Consider the following 16311-nt stretch of genomic DNA (forward strand, 5'->3'; position numbering starts at 1 on the left):
CCTGCACAGAGTCCTGACCTCAACCCGATAGAACACCTTTGGGATGAATTAGAGCGGAGACTGCGAGCCAGGCCTTCTCGCCAACATCACTGCCTGAACTCACAAATGCGCTTCTAGAAGAATGGTAAAAAATTCCCATAAACACACACCTAAATTTTGTGGAAAGCCTTCCCAGAAGAGTTCAAGCTGTTATAGCTGCAAAGGGTGGGCCAACTCCATATTAAACCCTACGGATTAAGAATGGGATGTCATTAAAGTTTATGTGCACGTAAAGGCAGGCGTCCTAAAACTTTTGGCAGTATAGTGTGTGTGTATGTATATATATATATGCATAAATGTTTTTGATTCATCTATGCACTATGCACATTTTGAATCAGATTATGATATGCTGCCAGTCAAAAGTTTGGAATAATTAAGATAATTATAAGATAATAACTATAATAAGTTTCTCATGCTCACCTAGGTTGCATTTATTAAAAATTATTAGAATGATTTCTGAAGGATCATGTGATGCTGAAGACTGAAGTAATTCAATCGTAATAAAGATAATAATTATAATAATAACACACACACCCTAACGGAACCAAAAGCATTCTCCAACAATGCTTTCATATAATGATAGAGACTGTGTTGCATAACTCTTTCACAAATTTGTGGTGAAGTTTTCCAACCCCCAGTCGTCTTTGTTTCAAAGCACCACCGTAGTGCAGACCAGTGACTTCCTGTTGGAGAAGATGTAATGCCCCAATAAGAGCAAATAAATACAGCAAAGTCCCCATAGCAGCCTGACATGGGCCTTCCATCTCTCCGCTTACGCGTTTGATTCCAAAGAGAGCAATACACACAAACACTCTCTCATACCAGGACAAGCTATTTGTTTTCCTGCTGGCTCTCTGCGTTTGTTCTGGTTTGTGTGGAGCGATGAGGAAAGGCTTGAAAAATCCATGTGATCTGACTCTCGCTCTTGTGGCGAAGCGTTTTTGCACATGGAGCCCATCAGAAGCTAAATGAGCTGTTAATACCACGTTAGCTGAGCTGGAAAGAGCTTTACGTTACCGTTCTGCCACAGATTCAAGCAGGAAAATGTATGTAATATTATCCCTGCAAACCTACTTTTTTAGTGCCTCTGTGAATTTGGTCTCACAACGGTCAAGATAAGTCAAGATAATCCTACGTTTTTTGTTGTTGTTAATAAGGCTTTCATTTCAGCGTACAGGAAGATCATTTTGAAAATGACAGGGAAAGTCATATTCTTTGTGATAAAGATCTGGAAAGAGTGCTTGTTAATTCTTCAGAGTGTTCATATGATCTAGAATCTTGGCACGCGGTACACAGGGAAAGCGTTCGCAGGAGGCGGACAAGTTAAAACCAAGCTCTTTTCGATAACACAGAGGTGGTCTTACACACCTCCTCTGGAGGCCCCAACAGTAACATTGGTCAACAGAGACACAGAATATCAAAGTGAGGTTTCATTTCAGCCTCAGGCAGTCATCTCAGTGAAACACTTACATAGCCATTAATTTGTGGGCCAGGAAACATTAGTGGCAGAGTGTGTTTGGACAGAAATCTGGTTATTTTAGAGGGGATACTATTGCATGGCTTAGAGGCGGAGCTAGACATGTTGCATGCAGAAATCAGGCTACACTTTTTTTTTTTTTTTTTTAACACAAATGAAGATCTTTTTGATGAAATCTGAGAGCTTCCTGTCCCTCTGTTGGCAGCTACGCAACTACCACTTTGAATCTTCAAAAAGTTCATAAAGAGATTGTAAAACTAATCCATATGAATTGAGTGGTTTAGACCAAATTTTTCTGAAGAGGTACGGTTGCTTTATATGATGAACAGATTGAATTTAGGCTTTTATTCACATATAAACATTCATCAACTCACTCATCCGTTGTTTTATCATGTTTGCTTGATGTGCGAGAACCAATGAGGTTCATTCTCGTGTGTTACGCAGCACGTTCGAGCTTCCAGGAACCAATGAGGTTCATTCTCGTGTGTTACGCAGCACGTTCGAGCTTCCAAGTATCAATGAGGTTCATTCTTATGTGTTACGCGGGACGTTTGAGCTTCCGCAAGAGGTTTGTTCTCACGCATCAAGCAGGTTCAGTTGAGCTTGTGTTTATTTTCGCTGATGGATTTTTATATGTGAATAAAAACCTAAATTAAATCTGTTTATCATATAAAGTGGAGTCTCTTCAGAAAATTTGGACTAAACCACTCAATTCATATGAATTAATTTTACGATCTCTTTATGAACTTAATGAAGTGTCAAAGTGTCAGTTGCGTAGGTGTCAATGGAGGGACAGAAAGCTCTCAGATTTCATCAAAAAGATCTTTATTTGTGTTCTGATGATGAACGAAAACTTATGGGTTTGGAACGACATGAGGGTGAGTGTTTGTGCTACAGACATGATATCCCAAAATGTCTGACTTTTTGAAGAGAGATGTGCTTTTACTTTTCTAAGCTGTTGTGCTTAGAATGTTTTACATAGTTGGTGATAAAATGGGGAGTTTGCATTGAAGGACTGTATTTAGGGTCTATGATATCAATAACTGCCAACCACCATAACACACTAGTATAGTTATTGCATGAACAAGCACACTCATTTTGTTCAGAAAAAAAAAAAAAAATCTAGTTAGGCTTAGGTAGGTCTTGAATAGATCATATTACAGCACTCACACAAGTACACCACACACAGCAGAAGACCATGACAATACTATTCAGTGATGTTTTTTCTGGCTGCTGTCAGTCTATTGTCTGCTTATTGCTTTAAAAAGTGCCTGTACCCTGACAAGAAGGAGCTTTGCCTTGTTCTTGTGACACCTTTTGGAAAAGTAAGCTGATCCTTATCACTGCCGAAGCACGTGTGTGAAATTGTTGAACAGTATGTAGGTCATCCAATAGCTGCAGTACAAGAAGCCCCATCAGAATTTCCCTTGCATGCCAATTAAAACACATTACACATCTCGGCTCTTCCACAAGGAGACTGGCTCTCCAGGGTGCAGTCGGGTGGATATAATCTATGAGTTAGTTAACAGTGAAGTCAGCAGAGTTTTTATTTTTCTTTAGTTGAGTCCATGTTTGCAGAACATTTGATATGTAATGCACTGTTGCTCCAACATACAGTACAAATCAGAGGGATTGACTGAGGCACTGTTTCCACCTGGTATTAAGATGCATTTTGGTCGATCGGATCACAAGCAGGCCACGCTAAATACAGGTGTAAATGGGGTCTAAAACGGTTTGAGCTTATCCACTTTTGGATTGCTTTCGTAGTGTAGATGCTCATGTGGCCGAATGTGTTCGAATGTGTAAACATTATAGGAAGCGCGCTAGCCAGACAGGATTTAAACTTTGTTGGCTGGAGACCCAAGTTTGGTTTGAAGATGAAAAACATATACCAAGCATAATTTTCTCTCACCGTTCCTTATTTCTAACGCACACTCACAGCGTTCGGCATGGTCTTGTGGCTGTCAGAGCAGAAAGGAAAGCTGCTGCTCTCCAAGTGTTTTTCCGTTGTCTCCGGGCATGTTCATATGTAAATTGCGTAAGCTTATTTTGTCCATTAGATCGAAAGATCTGAAAAAAAACATACATTTACCTGTCCATAGACCCTCTCTTCAAAGAAATCAGGACAGAAGTGGTATAAAGTGGACAAAAGAGATGGATTAAAACATTAAAACACCGGGTGTAAACAGGAATATGTCTCCCTCATCTACTTGAGATCCAATTGACCAAAACGTAATCTTAATACCAGGTCTAAACAGGTCTAAACATGTATCAGTTTGGGTTGACATGCTGAATGCTGTCTCAGTTAAGTTTAAAAGTCAAGCACACTTTATTGTTGCACATTTACACTTTATTATTTGACAATGCACATTTAAAAAAAATTGAGGTTTAGATTTGATTTGTTCCCATTGTTTGTCTTTACTTTCCTGGCACAAGCATTTTCTATACATGAGTTTTGCATTGATTAATACACCTTGAAGTTATTAGAATTTATGATTGAATATTATAAGAATTTAACATTCCTAAATTGATTAATGCACTTTGAAATTATTCAAATTTATAATAGAATATTATATGAATTTAAATAAAAGGCTTAAACTATATTAATTTAAATATAATTACTTCCTTTTTTATATTATAAAAATGTATTCAGTTAATTTTTTCAAAGAAAATACTCTATCATTTATCATACAGCTTTATCATTTAACTGTATTTATTGTTTTAAATATATAAATTGTGTTTTCAGATTTTAAATGTTCATATTCTTAAAGTCAAATTTAGTACTTCACCTTTATTTGAATGACATATCCCTTTTTTTCAATAATAATTATTATATGATGTTTCCTTAGATAATTAATAGACAATACCTTTTATGAATGTATAAATCCTGTTAACTAAAAACTGACCATTTCAGTTTGTGGTTTGTGACATAAAATGAAATGGTCAATGTTTATTTATTTCGATTTATGCAAAATGTTATATTAAAGGGTTAGTTCACCCAAAAATGAAAATTCTGTCATTAATTACTCACCCTCATGTCGTTCCACACCAGTAAGACCTTCGTTAATCTTCGGAACACAAATTAAGATATTTTTGATAAAATCCGATGGCTCAGTGAGGCCTGCGTTGCCAGCAATAACACTCCCTTTTTCAGTGCCAGAAAGCTACTAAAAACATATTTAAAACAGTTCATGTGACTACAGTGGTTCCACTTTAATATTATAAAGCGACGAGAATACTTTTCGTGCGCCAAAAATAACAAAATAGTGACTTTTTATTCAACAATATCTATTGATGGGCGATTTCAAAGCACTGCTTCATGAAGCTTCGAAGCTTAACGAATCATTTGTTTTGAATCACTGGTTCGGAGCGCATATCAAACGTCCAAAGTCACGTGAACTTTTGAAGTTTCAAAACACTTACGACGTAACGAAGCCTCGTTTACTGAAATCATGTGGTTTTGGCGCTCTGAACCACTGATTCGAAACAAATGATTCATAAGCTTTGAAGCTTCATGAAGCAGTGTTTTGAAACCACCCATCACAAGGTATTGTGGAATAAAGTCACTATTTTGTTATTTTTGGAGCACAAAAAGTATTCTCGTTGCTTTATAAACATTTTTAAACGTTCAACCCTTTAAGTTGTAGTTTTTTAGTTATTAATTTAAAACTAAAATCAATTCATTAAAATACCTATAATATTTAAGGATTAAATTGACATTTTGTAAATCTTACAAAAGTTGTTTTTTCATTCCTCAGGTACATTTCACGAATAAATCACTGTCACTCTGAGTGGCAGTGCTTGTGGGTAAAAGTGTGATTTATTCCATCCTCTTAGCCTCTGCTCTGCCGCTGTGGGAGAGCTGACACAGCTGATGGATGGTGGAAGCCGCTCTGCCCAGCAGGCTTTGTCAGGCTTCATCTGCTTCTTCTTTCTCAACCTTAATCAGTGAAAAGTAACTGATATCATCCAAATGGTGAGGCAAAATTGGTCATTTTCAAAAACTGATAATGATCAGTTCTGATTCACTCTACTGACCAACAGCCAATCGCATACTTGTGAACTCTCCACCTAAACACCCACTTGTTATTCAGCATGTTACTCTGCACTGTTTTTTGCTCTGGATATGAGTGATATCTCAAATTATGTACAGTGTAACTCGGTGAGGAGAGGCGCAATGTTTCTTTTCAAAGAAATCAGACTTTTCTGGTCCCATACAGAAAGCAGAAAATAATATAGTCTTTGGGGTAGACTCTTTTGATTTGGACCAGTAAGCACATTTTAAACGGACACACTCATAATACCCAAGCAATTGTGTAGCAGCTGGCTAAAGACTACTCAGAACATCTTAACCAGATGACAACGCCTTGGTAACAGTGAGTTTTGCTGGTAAAAATCAAGTTTATTTTTTGATACAGTATCTGTAAATTAACTGAAGCAATATTCAGATATTCATATTAATATTTGGATATCATTTTGTAGATAAGTTTTGCATAAGAAACTTATAATACATTCATAGCGGAAGCAATTAACTATTAGACTATCAGCATACAATATTAATAACATTTAAGAACTACTATATGATGATTTGCTTTCAGGTTTCCTATTCTTTAAAATTATAATTTTGAAGTAGATTTGCTAGACCATATTGTCTAGATGCCAAAAAAATTGATAAATGTAGGTAAAGAAGGTTGAGTGTGCTGTGGGAACTTGCGGGCGGGAGCTGAGGTTGTCTGAAATTATAAAGGCGATCAAAGAGTCTGCTGCAGATAAATGATGATTCCTCCGTTCTATTTTCTCTTCTCTTTTTCTCCCTTTCACTTTCCACATTGTTCTGGAAAAACCAACGAGCTGCAGCTGACCAACATTTGTAACAAATTCCTCATGCTTTGACAACATGTGCGGTGGGATGTTTCTATAGTTCGGGGCAGCCCTGGTCTTTCGGCCTGTCCCATAGGTTTTACATTACATCCATGTGGAAACGTCCCAAAAAGAACAAGGCCGGCTGGCACACATGTCCTTGTACGCTCCTCTCTTTTTAAACACAGACCAATTGTCCCAGATATCTCCCTTGAATGATTTGCAGTTGGTTTATTTTTTCATGTTGCTGTTTTCCAAAGAGCAGTTTCACAAACCGCAGAACTTCAAAGGAAGCGAGCTGTGTTTCATCATAACGCGTCTACCATCACTATATCAAATGAGTCGCTGTGCAGTAGTAAAATTAGGCTCAAAAACAACTCTTGATGCCAATTTTCCACCATGAGTAGTAAAACTACCTGTTGCTCTTGGCTTTATTCCAGTGCAGTTTTATTGCTGGAATAGGACAATTGTCCCACACCCTCAAAAGAGTCATATGAGGTAACAGCATAATTGATGATGGAAGAATTTTCTTGCAGAGAGTCTATTCTTGGTAATCACTGACATGGGGTGCAAACCTCAACCACTTAGGAACTTTATCCAAAACAATGCAGCCGCACAGCATCATAAATGTCACTCATGGGATGCTTTGTCCTATAAAACCCTAGCATATTATGAGAAAGATTGGTAGTTTTGTTAGGATTTTTATGCACTGTTTAAAGGATTAGTTTACTTCAGAATTCAAATTTCCTGATCATTTACTCACCCCCATGTCATCCAAGATATTTATGTTTTAGAGCACTTCATGCTTCCTGCTGCTGACCAACTTTATGGAGATGCAGATTTCATTTTCCAACAGGACTTGGCACCTGCACACAGTGCAAAAGCTACCAGTACCTGGTTTAAGGACCATGGTATCCCTGTTCTTAATTGGCCAGCAAACTCACCTGACCTTAACCCCATAGAAAATCTATGGGGTATTGTGAAGAGGAAGATGCGATATGCCAGACCCAACAATGCAGAAGAGCTGAAGGCCACTATCAGAGCAACCTGGGCTCTTATAACACCTGAGCAGTGCCACAGACTGATCGACTCCATGCCACGCCGCATTGCTGCAGTAATTCAGGCAAAAGGAGCCCCAACTAAGTATAGAGTGTTGTACATGCTCATACTTTTCATGTTCATACTTTTCAGTTGGCCAAGATTTCTAAAAATCCTTTCTTTGTATTGGTCTTAAGTAATATTCTAATTTTCTGAGATACTGAATTTGGGATTTTCCTTAGTTGTCAGTTATAATCATCAAAATTAAAAGAAATAAACATTTGAAATATATCAGTCTGTGTGTAATGAATGAATATAATATACAAGTTTCACTTTTTGAATGGAATTAGTGAAATAAATCAACTTTTTGATGATATTCTAATTATATGACTAGCACCTGTATGTGTCTCGTATAACTTTAACATCGTCCGCTGCATGATTATACAGCGTTAAATTAAGATGAATAAAGTTACTACATTCGAAACACAAACTATCTATAATGCTTACAAGAATACATCATAAATTATAATTAGAGGTACAATTAGTATCAAGCTACATTTCAAAATGTATATGATTATTAATGTCTTTGCTCAAAACGCACTTTAAACAATCATAGAGTTATTTTAGTAACTTCTGATATGATCTGAAGTGGGTTTTGATTCGATAATGGGCAGACATGCATTCTTTGTATGTTTATAATCGACTGAACACTAAATCTGCTTATCATTTGTCATAAACATCCTTTATTGTTATAAAAATACCATGAGCTGCATAAAAAACACACACAAAAAAACATAATCATAATCACATGTCTATTTGCCATTTTTTATCTGTAGAAAAATGTTTCTCTCAATTTTTATATACGGAAGAGCAGGAGATATGATTACATGATTGACAGATCTAAAACACACTCTCATAATCATAACACTCGTGCGCATGGAAGAAAACGGACAGAGATCACATAATTCAGTAGAAAATAAATAAAAATAATACAAAAGAACATGTGAGAATAATTCTGTTCTCAGATACCAATGATAGTCTCCTCCTGGATACTCTTCTTCGATATTTGTTTACATTAGTTTTCGAAACAGTGCCACCACTCTCGCTTTTCTGTGCAACAGCAGCTTCTCCGGGCACGTGATCGAAAGCTCAAATCTAATTTGATGGCCCGTTTCATCGCAGAGCGATGGGGGAAAAAATCGACACACAAGTTGAGAAAAAAAATCCTCGCTTTTTTGCGCCGCAAATGTTCGTGCCCAGTGTGAAAGGTTCAATAAAGAACAATTGTTTTGATTGAGTGTCATCGCGCCAAATTTTCACGTTCAGTGTGAAAGGGCCTTTATTCCTCGGCTGGGATCATGTAGAGCCCTTTGAAGCTGCATTGAAATTACAATTTGGACCTTCAACCCATTGTACCCCAGTGAAGTCCACTATATGGAGAAAAATCCTGCAATTTTTTCCTCAAAAACCTTAATTTCTTCTCGATTGAAGAAAGAAAGACATAAACATCTTGGATGACATGGGGGAGAGTAAATTATCAGGAAATTAATTCTGAAGTGAATTAATCTTTTTCTTTTTTAACAAATGTTTAACTGCATCATCATGTTCTTGTCTTTTATTGTGCCATTGACATCAGATAAAGCCTGAACACAATGTATAAACAAAGTGAACTTTAGTTTGCCACTTTATGTGTTGGTCAGATATTTTTTTCTTGTTTAAATATGTGATCATATCCAAAAGAAGCTGCAGTCTAAAGTTCTGAGTTCTGAAAGTTGTTTATTTCAAAAGATAATGATGTGGACTCCTTTAATGTCAGTTGATTAAATAATTCATCGTGCTTCTTCGCGGATAAACAGAGTGTGTTTACTATGGAACGCCCTACTTGAATGTTCTTAGTCAACAATCGCAACTGTCAGTGCAACTCACTTTAACTTTTTATTAAGTTGGTTATAAACATCATAAATGTTGCATGGTGTTTACTGAAGACCTGTCAGTTGGCTTGCTTTTGGCTAACGCCTATGGAACTATCCCCTCAACAACCATTTTAAGGACCATTTTATGTCAATAAAAGTCAATCTGTGTTAGCAGGCACTGACACCCATGCAGATCAGTCATGCATTCATACATTTTTGCATCTTGCACTTGGATATTACACAAGACAACCATGCACAAGGCCTGAAAATATTTCATGGTATGCCTCAGGTGAGTTTCTTGTCTTGGGTGTTGTGCTTCCTGCAACTGCCAACAGACAAGAGTTAAGTGCTATGCTGTCACGTTGGCCAGCTCCTCTGTCATTCAGAAAAACAACATGTACAAATGATCTCAATCACACGTACAACCTGTCAGTCAACACCTGCTGGGGGAGTTTCAGGAAGACGGGCATCCTCAAAAAGAAAGCATGCCTGAGAGTGAGTGAGTGAGTGAGTGAGTGAGTGAGAGAGAGAGAGAGAGAGAGAGAGAGAGAGAGGTGCATTCCTATGTGGTTTGCTCTGTGCCACTGCATTCACTGCATTTGCTGTGAGTGTTTGTGTGTATATTTGTGTGTGTGCGTTTTATGTCTAGATCATATACTTCTAAACTGCTAGGAATTGAAAACTTACAAGTTTTAATTTCTGTACATAACTTTACACTTAAAACTAAAGCTTTTTGAACCAATAGGCTAAGGCTTTTGTAATTCTGTAGTAGGAGAACCTTTTTCTCTACCCATCCAGCATTTCATTGTGGGGCCAATGTTGGCCCCCAAGCTGTCTGCCATTGGTCGAGCACATGATTAGTCCCGCCTCAAACTCATACCATTGGATGAGTCATTGTTTTTGAGATGCTCAAAAAACGAACAGCAATGTTTTATAACGCCACAGAGTCTAAAGTAAATCAACTTATAATTATTTCAGGGGGCATTCACACAGATCACGTTTTTGCTTTTAAAAATGAAAGATGCAGGGCAGTGGAATGAAAAAAGCAAGGTCCCAAGATACGTTTTAAACTTGAGTGCTACTTTTTTAACTTTAGTGTGTTTTTTTTGGAATGCTTTGTCATGCACAAGACGCTGCAAAAGACGCAAGATGGGAGCGAAACTGTAAACACCTCAGTCTAGCACGTTTACACAGAAAAAACAGTGAAAAAGCAGCGCAGTGAAATGCAAAAGCATGTTCTATGTTACCAACATGTTATAATTGGTTTGGAGAGAGTGTAAATGGTCTGTTTTACTTTTTTCTGTAATGTTTTGTTAGTTTTTAGGGCTGTATGTTTTAAATATGAAAATTCGTTTGCCTTTGCTTCTCAGTAACTTGAAAAACCAACATTAAAATAATTGTGATTAGTTCGTGGATTGTGATATGAGATATTTTTTCCATATCACCCTCAATTATTACATCAGAAGAATGATACACTTTATATTCCTACAGAGTTGTACAAAGAACATGCATCCTTTAGTAACTAAAGTTAGTTCTTTAGATGAGTTATTTCTAAACTGGTGCTTTACAATAATTCACCAAGAACCAATAGAGTGATCTGAAGAACCTATAATGTTATCTCAAGAACATGCTTAATCCCCAGAGAACTGTATCTAATTTGTTTTGAGTGTTTTTAGTGCATTGCTGTGCGGTTGTTAGGGTGTTACTAGGACTTTTGTTCAAATATGAACAAACCCAATAGTTGATCATTTAAACCCAACGATTGGGTTTGTCCATATTTGACCCAAACATGGGTTGCAACAACCCAGCATTTTTTTTAAGAGTGTAGCAAGCATCCAGAACATTCCAGAAACCACAGTTTAATATTTAGGGTTAGGGGTTTGTTTAAATCTCTAATCTCAAAGTATATGCTCTAGTAATAGTGATTCTTAGTTGTTTGTTAAATTGTGACTCGAAGGTCAGATATAAGCAAGCTGACTACAAGAGCTGATACACTCTGACCCTTTCAGACACTCAACGATAAGATATCCAGGATGTGCAGTTAACAAGTCGCCACGCAGTTACAAACTCCAGCATTACATGGCACACATCCTACTGTCTTATCACTGCTCTCTTCTCATACATTCCTCTTCGCAGCAGTATGCTCTCAGCAAGAATGATATTGACAGGCTTTAATCTGTTTTACTGGCTAAGATGGACCCAGAAAACTGCACTCGATCAAGCTAGTTGCCATATGGACCAGGTCCACATTAGTTTGTGTTTTTCAATGATATGTACTCTTATATACAAAGGTTCTTTATTGGCATCTATGATTCCATGAAGAACCTTAATCATCCATGGAACCTTTTTATTGCACTAAAGGTTCCTTATGGTGGAAGGTGGTTCTTTAGGTTTTTTAAATGTTCTTCACACTAAGAAAAAAATTGTTCTTTTAAGAACTGTTTCACTGAAAGGTTCTTTGGGGAACCAAAAATGGTGGTTCTATGGCAACCCCTTTTGGAACCTTTCTTTTTAAGAGGGTATCAACTTAGCTTTGAATTATAACTCGGAAGGGTTTAAATTGTCCTGATATTTCTGCTCAGTCACCTGTTTTAATCCAGTGACAGGGATTTTGCCTTGTCGAAATGAATATTGGGAAATGCAGACTTTACTTTACTTTTACTTTTTGGGGCTTTCCATTACTTTCATAACAGCAAGTGCGCTTTAAAAGTTTGATTTCAGTGGCACTAAAGCATTACTTGTTCTTTTTTAAATGTCATGTAAATGCCATGTTACATTGCCTGCACGAGCATCATAACACAGTGTGTTATGACGGCTTGGTCATGATGGGTCAGTGCATTTTCTGTACTGTTAAATTACCTCACTTCATCAATAGTTGATTTTGGCACCTAAACTTGAAATATCAGTTTATCATATATCAAATCACTGGAGCCTGATGCAGTGATTCAGATTTTTTGGCTTTAACAGGAGGAAGGTCTTGTTTGCATGTGTGTCTGTGTGTGTGCTCATTGCATGATTGGTTAAATTTATAGGTTTGCTTCATACCTCTGCCATTCATGGCAGGTTAGAAAAATAACAGCTTTCACTTTAATTTGATTGATTGTTAAATAGGAGCTTCTGCAGTTTCAGTCAAAACAGTTCTAAATCAAACATGTCACAAATTTCCGGATTTAACGAAGGCATCCAAAGTCAAGGAGCAGAGACACAAAAGTTTATTGTACACACATGGATGTGTACGCACACACAGACACACACACACACACACGCACACACACACACACACACTTTTTATGGAGTGATTTGGGCTTTTATTCTTAATAAACATTTGAGGAAAATTTGAAGAAAGTTCTCGTATTCACACACTCACCCATGACTCGATGTAAATGTGTGCTGTGTTGACATCCGCACTGATTTGTGTAGAGCTTACTTGCTTTTTTGGTACAAGTTGTTTATGGATATTTGAGATCATTTGACTTGATATTTCTGTTTATTTTCCCAACAGGACAGGAGGTGTAACAAGGTGTGAAAGCTTTTAAATTCTATAAAGATGTGAGATCATGTCAAAGGTGTTCCAGTGTTACTTTAATGATCCAAGAGGGACGTTTCCCTGTCGAACACCTCCAATAAAACTCCAGGAATATTACAATAATGAGAAACTGAGCAACACACACATACACAAATTCACCAGGTCTTTATCTTTAATGGACTTTTGGAGTCCACCTGGACTTCATCATCTCGCTCTTTGCAGCAGCTGTTATGTGTGTGTGTGTGTGTGTGTGTTCAGACAGCCTCTTACTGTGATGGATCAGTATTCTTTCTGCCCTGTGCCCTGGACTAGATCCATCCCATAAGGAAACAAGTGTGTTTGTCCTGTGTGGGTGTGTTTTGTTTGTCTGGCTGTAAATTACATAAAACTTTCAAATGTTAATTTTTAATTATATTTAAAGAGATAGTTCACCTAAAATGGGAAATTCTGTCATCATCTGCTCATGAACACAAACAATTTTGAAGAATGTTAGGGTCTGAATGATATTGGACCCCATCGACTTTCATTGTATGAAAAAAAATCGTTTGTGTTCTACAAAAAAGGAATATGTAGGTTTGGAAGGACAGGAGGGTGAGTAAATTATGACAGAATATACATTTTTCGGTAAACTATCATTTTTAGCAATATAAAGTCACAACAGAACCGATGTGAAGTGGTGGTAGCATTACAGAAAGAATGAATCAGTGTTTTTGAAAGAATCAATTTAGTTAATGACTAAATGACACACAAGTTTTGTTACTGAATGAATCAGTGTTTTGAACAAATTGATTGAAGGAATGATTCAGTGACTCACTCATAAAGATGGTCCAGGTTTGTTACTGGAACAGTGTTCTTGGATTGACTGAATAATAGAAGCTCAAAGAGTGCTGGAGTGTAAATGTAACCTACAGAAAGAGTCACTGAAAGGTTGTTTGATGATTCAAGCCTGTGAACTCACATTCTTATGGTAGTTACAGCCCTGACTACTACACTAAAAACCCATTGAAATTCCCAAAGCAAATTAGCCATCATGAATGAGTTTATATCAAGGGTGTGGCTCTGTCCAACTCTCCAACCACCACAAACTCTATCTTATTTATGTGTATTTTTTATACAGTAGCCACACCTTGCAGTGTGTGATTGACATCAGATGGAGGTTCAGTTGTTGTGTTTTGAGGTGCTAGCTGGCTAAGCATGAGGCCCTGACATAATGGCGCTGTGTGTTTACACTTCACTCAGCATATTAGCTCTGCCTGCTCTTCACACTACCCTCATGCTGGTACCAAAAGTGTGTGTGTGTGTGTGTGTGTGTGTGTGTGTGTGTGTGTGTGTGTGTGTGTGTGTGTGTGAGAGAGAAACTGAGTGAACAACAAAAGGAATGAATGTTTATTCACAAGCAACACAGTGTATGTACAATGTCTGGATCATGGAGATACAGCGCAGAAAAACAGACATCCACTCTCATTCTCTATTCGGCTTATCAGTGTTTCCTGCTTTCTTCTAATGAGACATCCATGTTATCTTTCTGTCTGGACCTGATATACATCACATATGGTCTATGCACACACAAACACACTGCCAACAATAACTTTTCACTTAGAAATAAAAAAGGCAAAATTAGCAAAATAGTCAAATTTTCTCATTAAGTCTTTGAACAATTAGCTACCTGCAAACTTTAGTTCCAAACTCTAAACTCTAAAATATTCACTATTAATTAATTAATATATATATATATATATATATATATATATATATTTAGATATTGCTTTGTTCACACTGACAGCCCAAATTAATTTTAGACATACTCGAATACCGTTTTTTTTTGTGTATATTTTTTTATTTAGTTTGATTCATTTCTGATTGCAATTCCATTTTTACAAATCTGGTTCCTTAATGATTCCATTAATGATTCTAAAAGTAATTTTGTCATAATGACAGCAGTAATGTTTAATATACCTTGGATGTGTGTATTGCATTTTGTAATGGGTAACCAGAGACGTATACAGTAGTTGTCAGGTTATGTTCGGAGGCAATATTTGTTTTTATGTGAACCTACAAGTTTGATTAACCCATAATATGAGGAGAATATTTTATATACATATATATATATATATATATATACTTTAAATATGAGGAAAGAACAAAACACTAAACTTCGTTAACAATTTTGGCAAAGAAAGAAAAAAAAAGAAAACTACAGCTACGGGTTTAATTTTACTATGCAATCACAGGAAAAAGTATATTGACTACAACATAATCAGTTATATATATATAATATTTTGTTGGTTCTCTCTTGTTTTTGCATTTGCATTTTGCATAATTTCTTTGTATGACAGCCTGGCCAAAAATTACGTCCGGCATGTTTCATTGCATTATCACAAATAAAAACAATTACTCCAAACACAACTACGCATTATGATTACAAAACCTTTTTGATTTTCCTTGGCCAGGCATCACTTTTGGCCGCTACTGTATGTGCAAGCGCTGTTTATGGAACTGAACAACACAAAAGTTATTGTAATATGCTGCTTTTGTAAAGAACCTGGTTCTTATTCTTATTCAGAACCTGGTTCTGAATAAGAGCTGTTTTTTTTTTTTTTTTTTAACTGATTTCCAAAATAATAGTGCCGACAATCAGTAAATTGTCTGCAGTGTGAACAAAACCTAAGAAACGTGTGTAAGGTAGACTATCCTGGAGCAGCATGATGTAGAATGTTGTGTCTTTGTGGGCGGTTTGAGTGGTTTGCAGGGAAGGGAAACTGGGGCTAATGACGGCAGTGGTGGGCAGCTGGGTCCTGTTTTCAGCATGATGTTAGAGGAGATCATGATTCCATTATATGCATTATACAGCGAAGAACCATGTCTGCAAGTGTATCAGGTTATAGCGAAAAGAAACAGAAATGAAAGGGAGAGAAGAGCACCATGGTATTTCTAAACCCAACTTTGTGCATAAGTTAGCATACTTTTTTGCTAACACTTTTATCCATAACAACTGACTCAGGGAGGGTTCACTTGGAGCAACAACACCTCCCAGTATGGTGAATATTAGGCAGCTTTCCATTGAAACACACCATATGAATCCTTCTATTAAGCAGGTGTCTCTCTTAAAAATAAAAAATGTGAGAAAAAAAAAAACTTGAGCATAACTAAATTTTCTGTGTATTTTTCTATGTATTTTATAAACACATCAGCAAAAAGCCAGTCACTTTATTTTTTTTCTTTTGTCAAAAGGAATGTTTCCAGCCTCTCCTTGTTGTATTAGGAAGTATGTATGTTTCCTAATATGACAAAAAAAAAAAAAAAAGCAAGATTTTTTTCTTTATTATTCTTTATTACATGTACATTGGTAAATTTTAGTTAAATTGTAAAGACTTATAGTTGTGCATCAAATATTTTCCCCATCTTAAAGCATTAATTCACTTTCAAATGAAAATTAGCCCAAGCTTTACTCACCCTCA

Source organism: Ctenopharyngodon idella, chromosome 5 (assembly GCF_019924925.1).
Source record: "Ctenopharyngodon idella isolate HZGC_01 chromosome 5, HZGC01, whole genome shotgun sequence".
Lineage (NCBI taxonomy): Eukaryota > Metazoa > Chordata > Actinopteri > Cypriniformes > Xenocyprididae > Ctenopharyngodon > Ctenopharyngodon idella.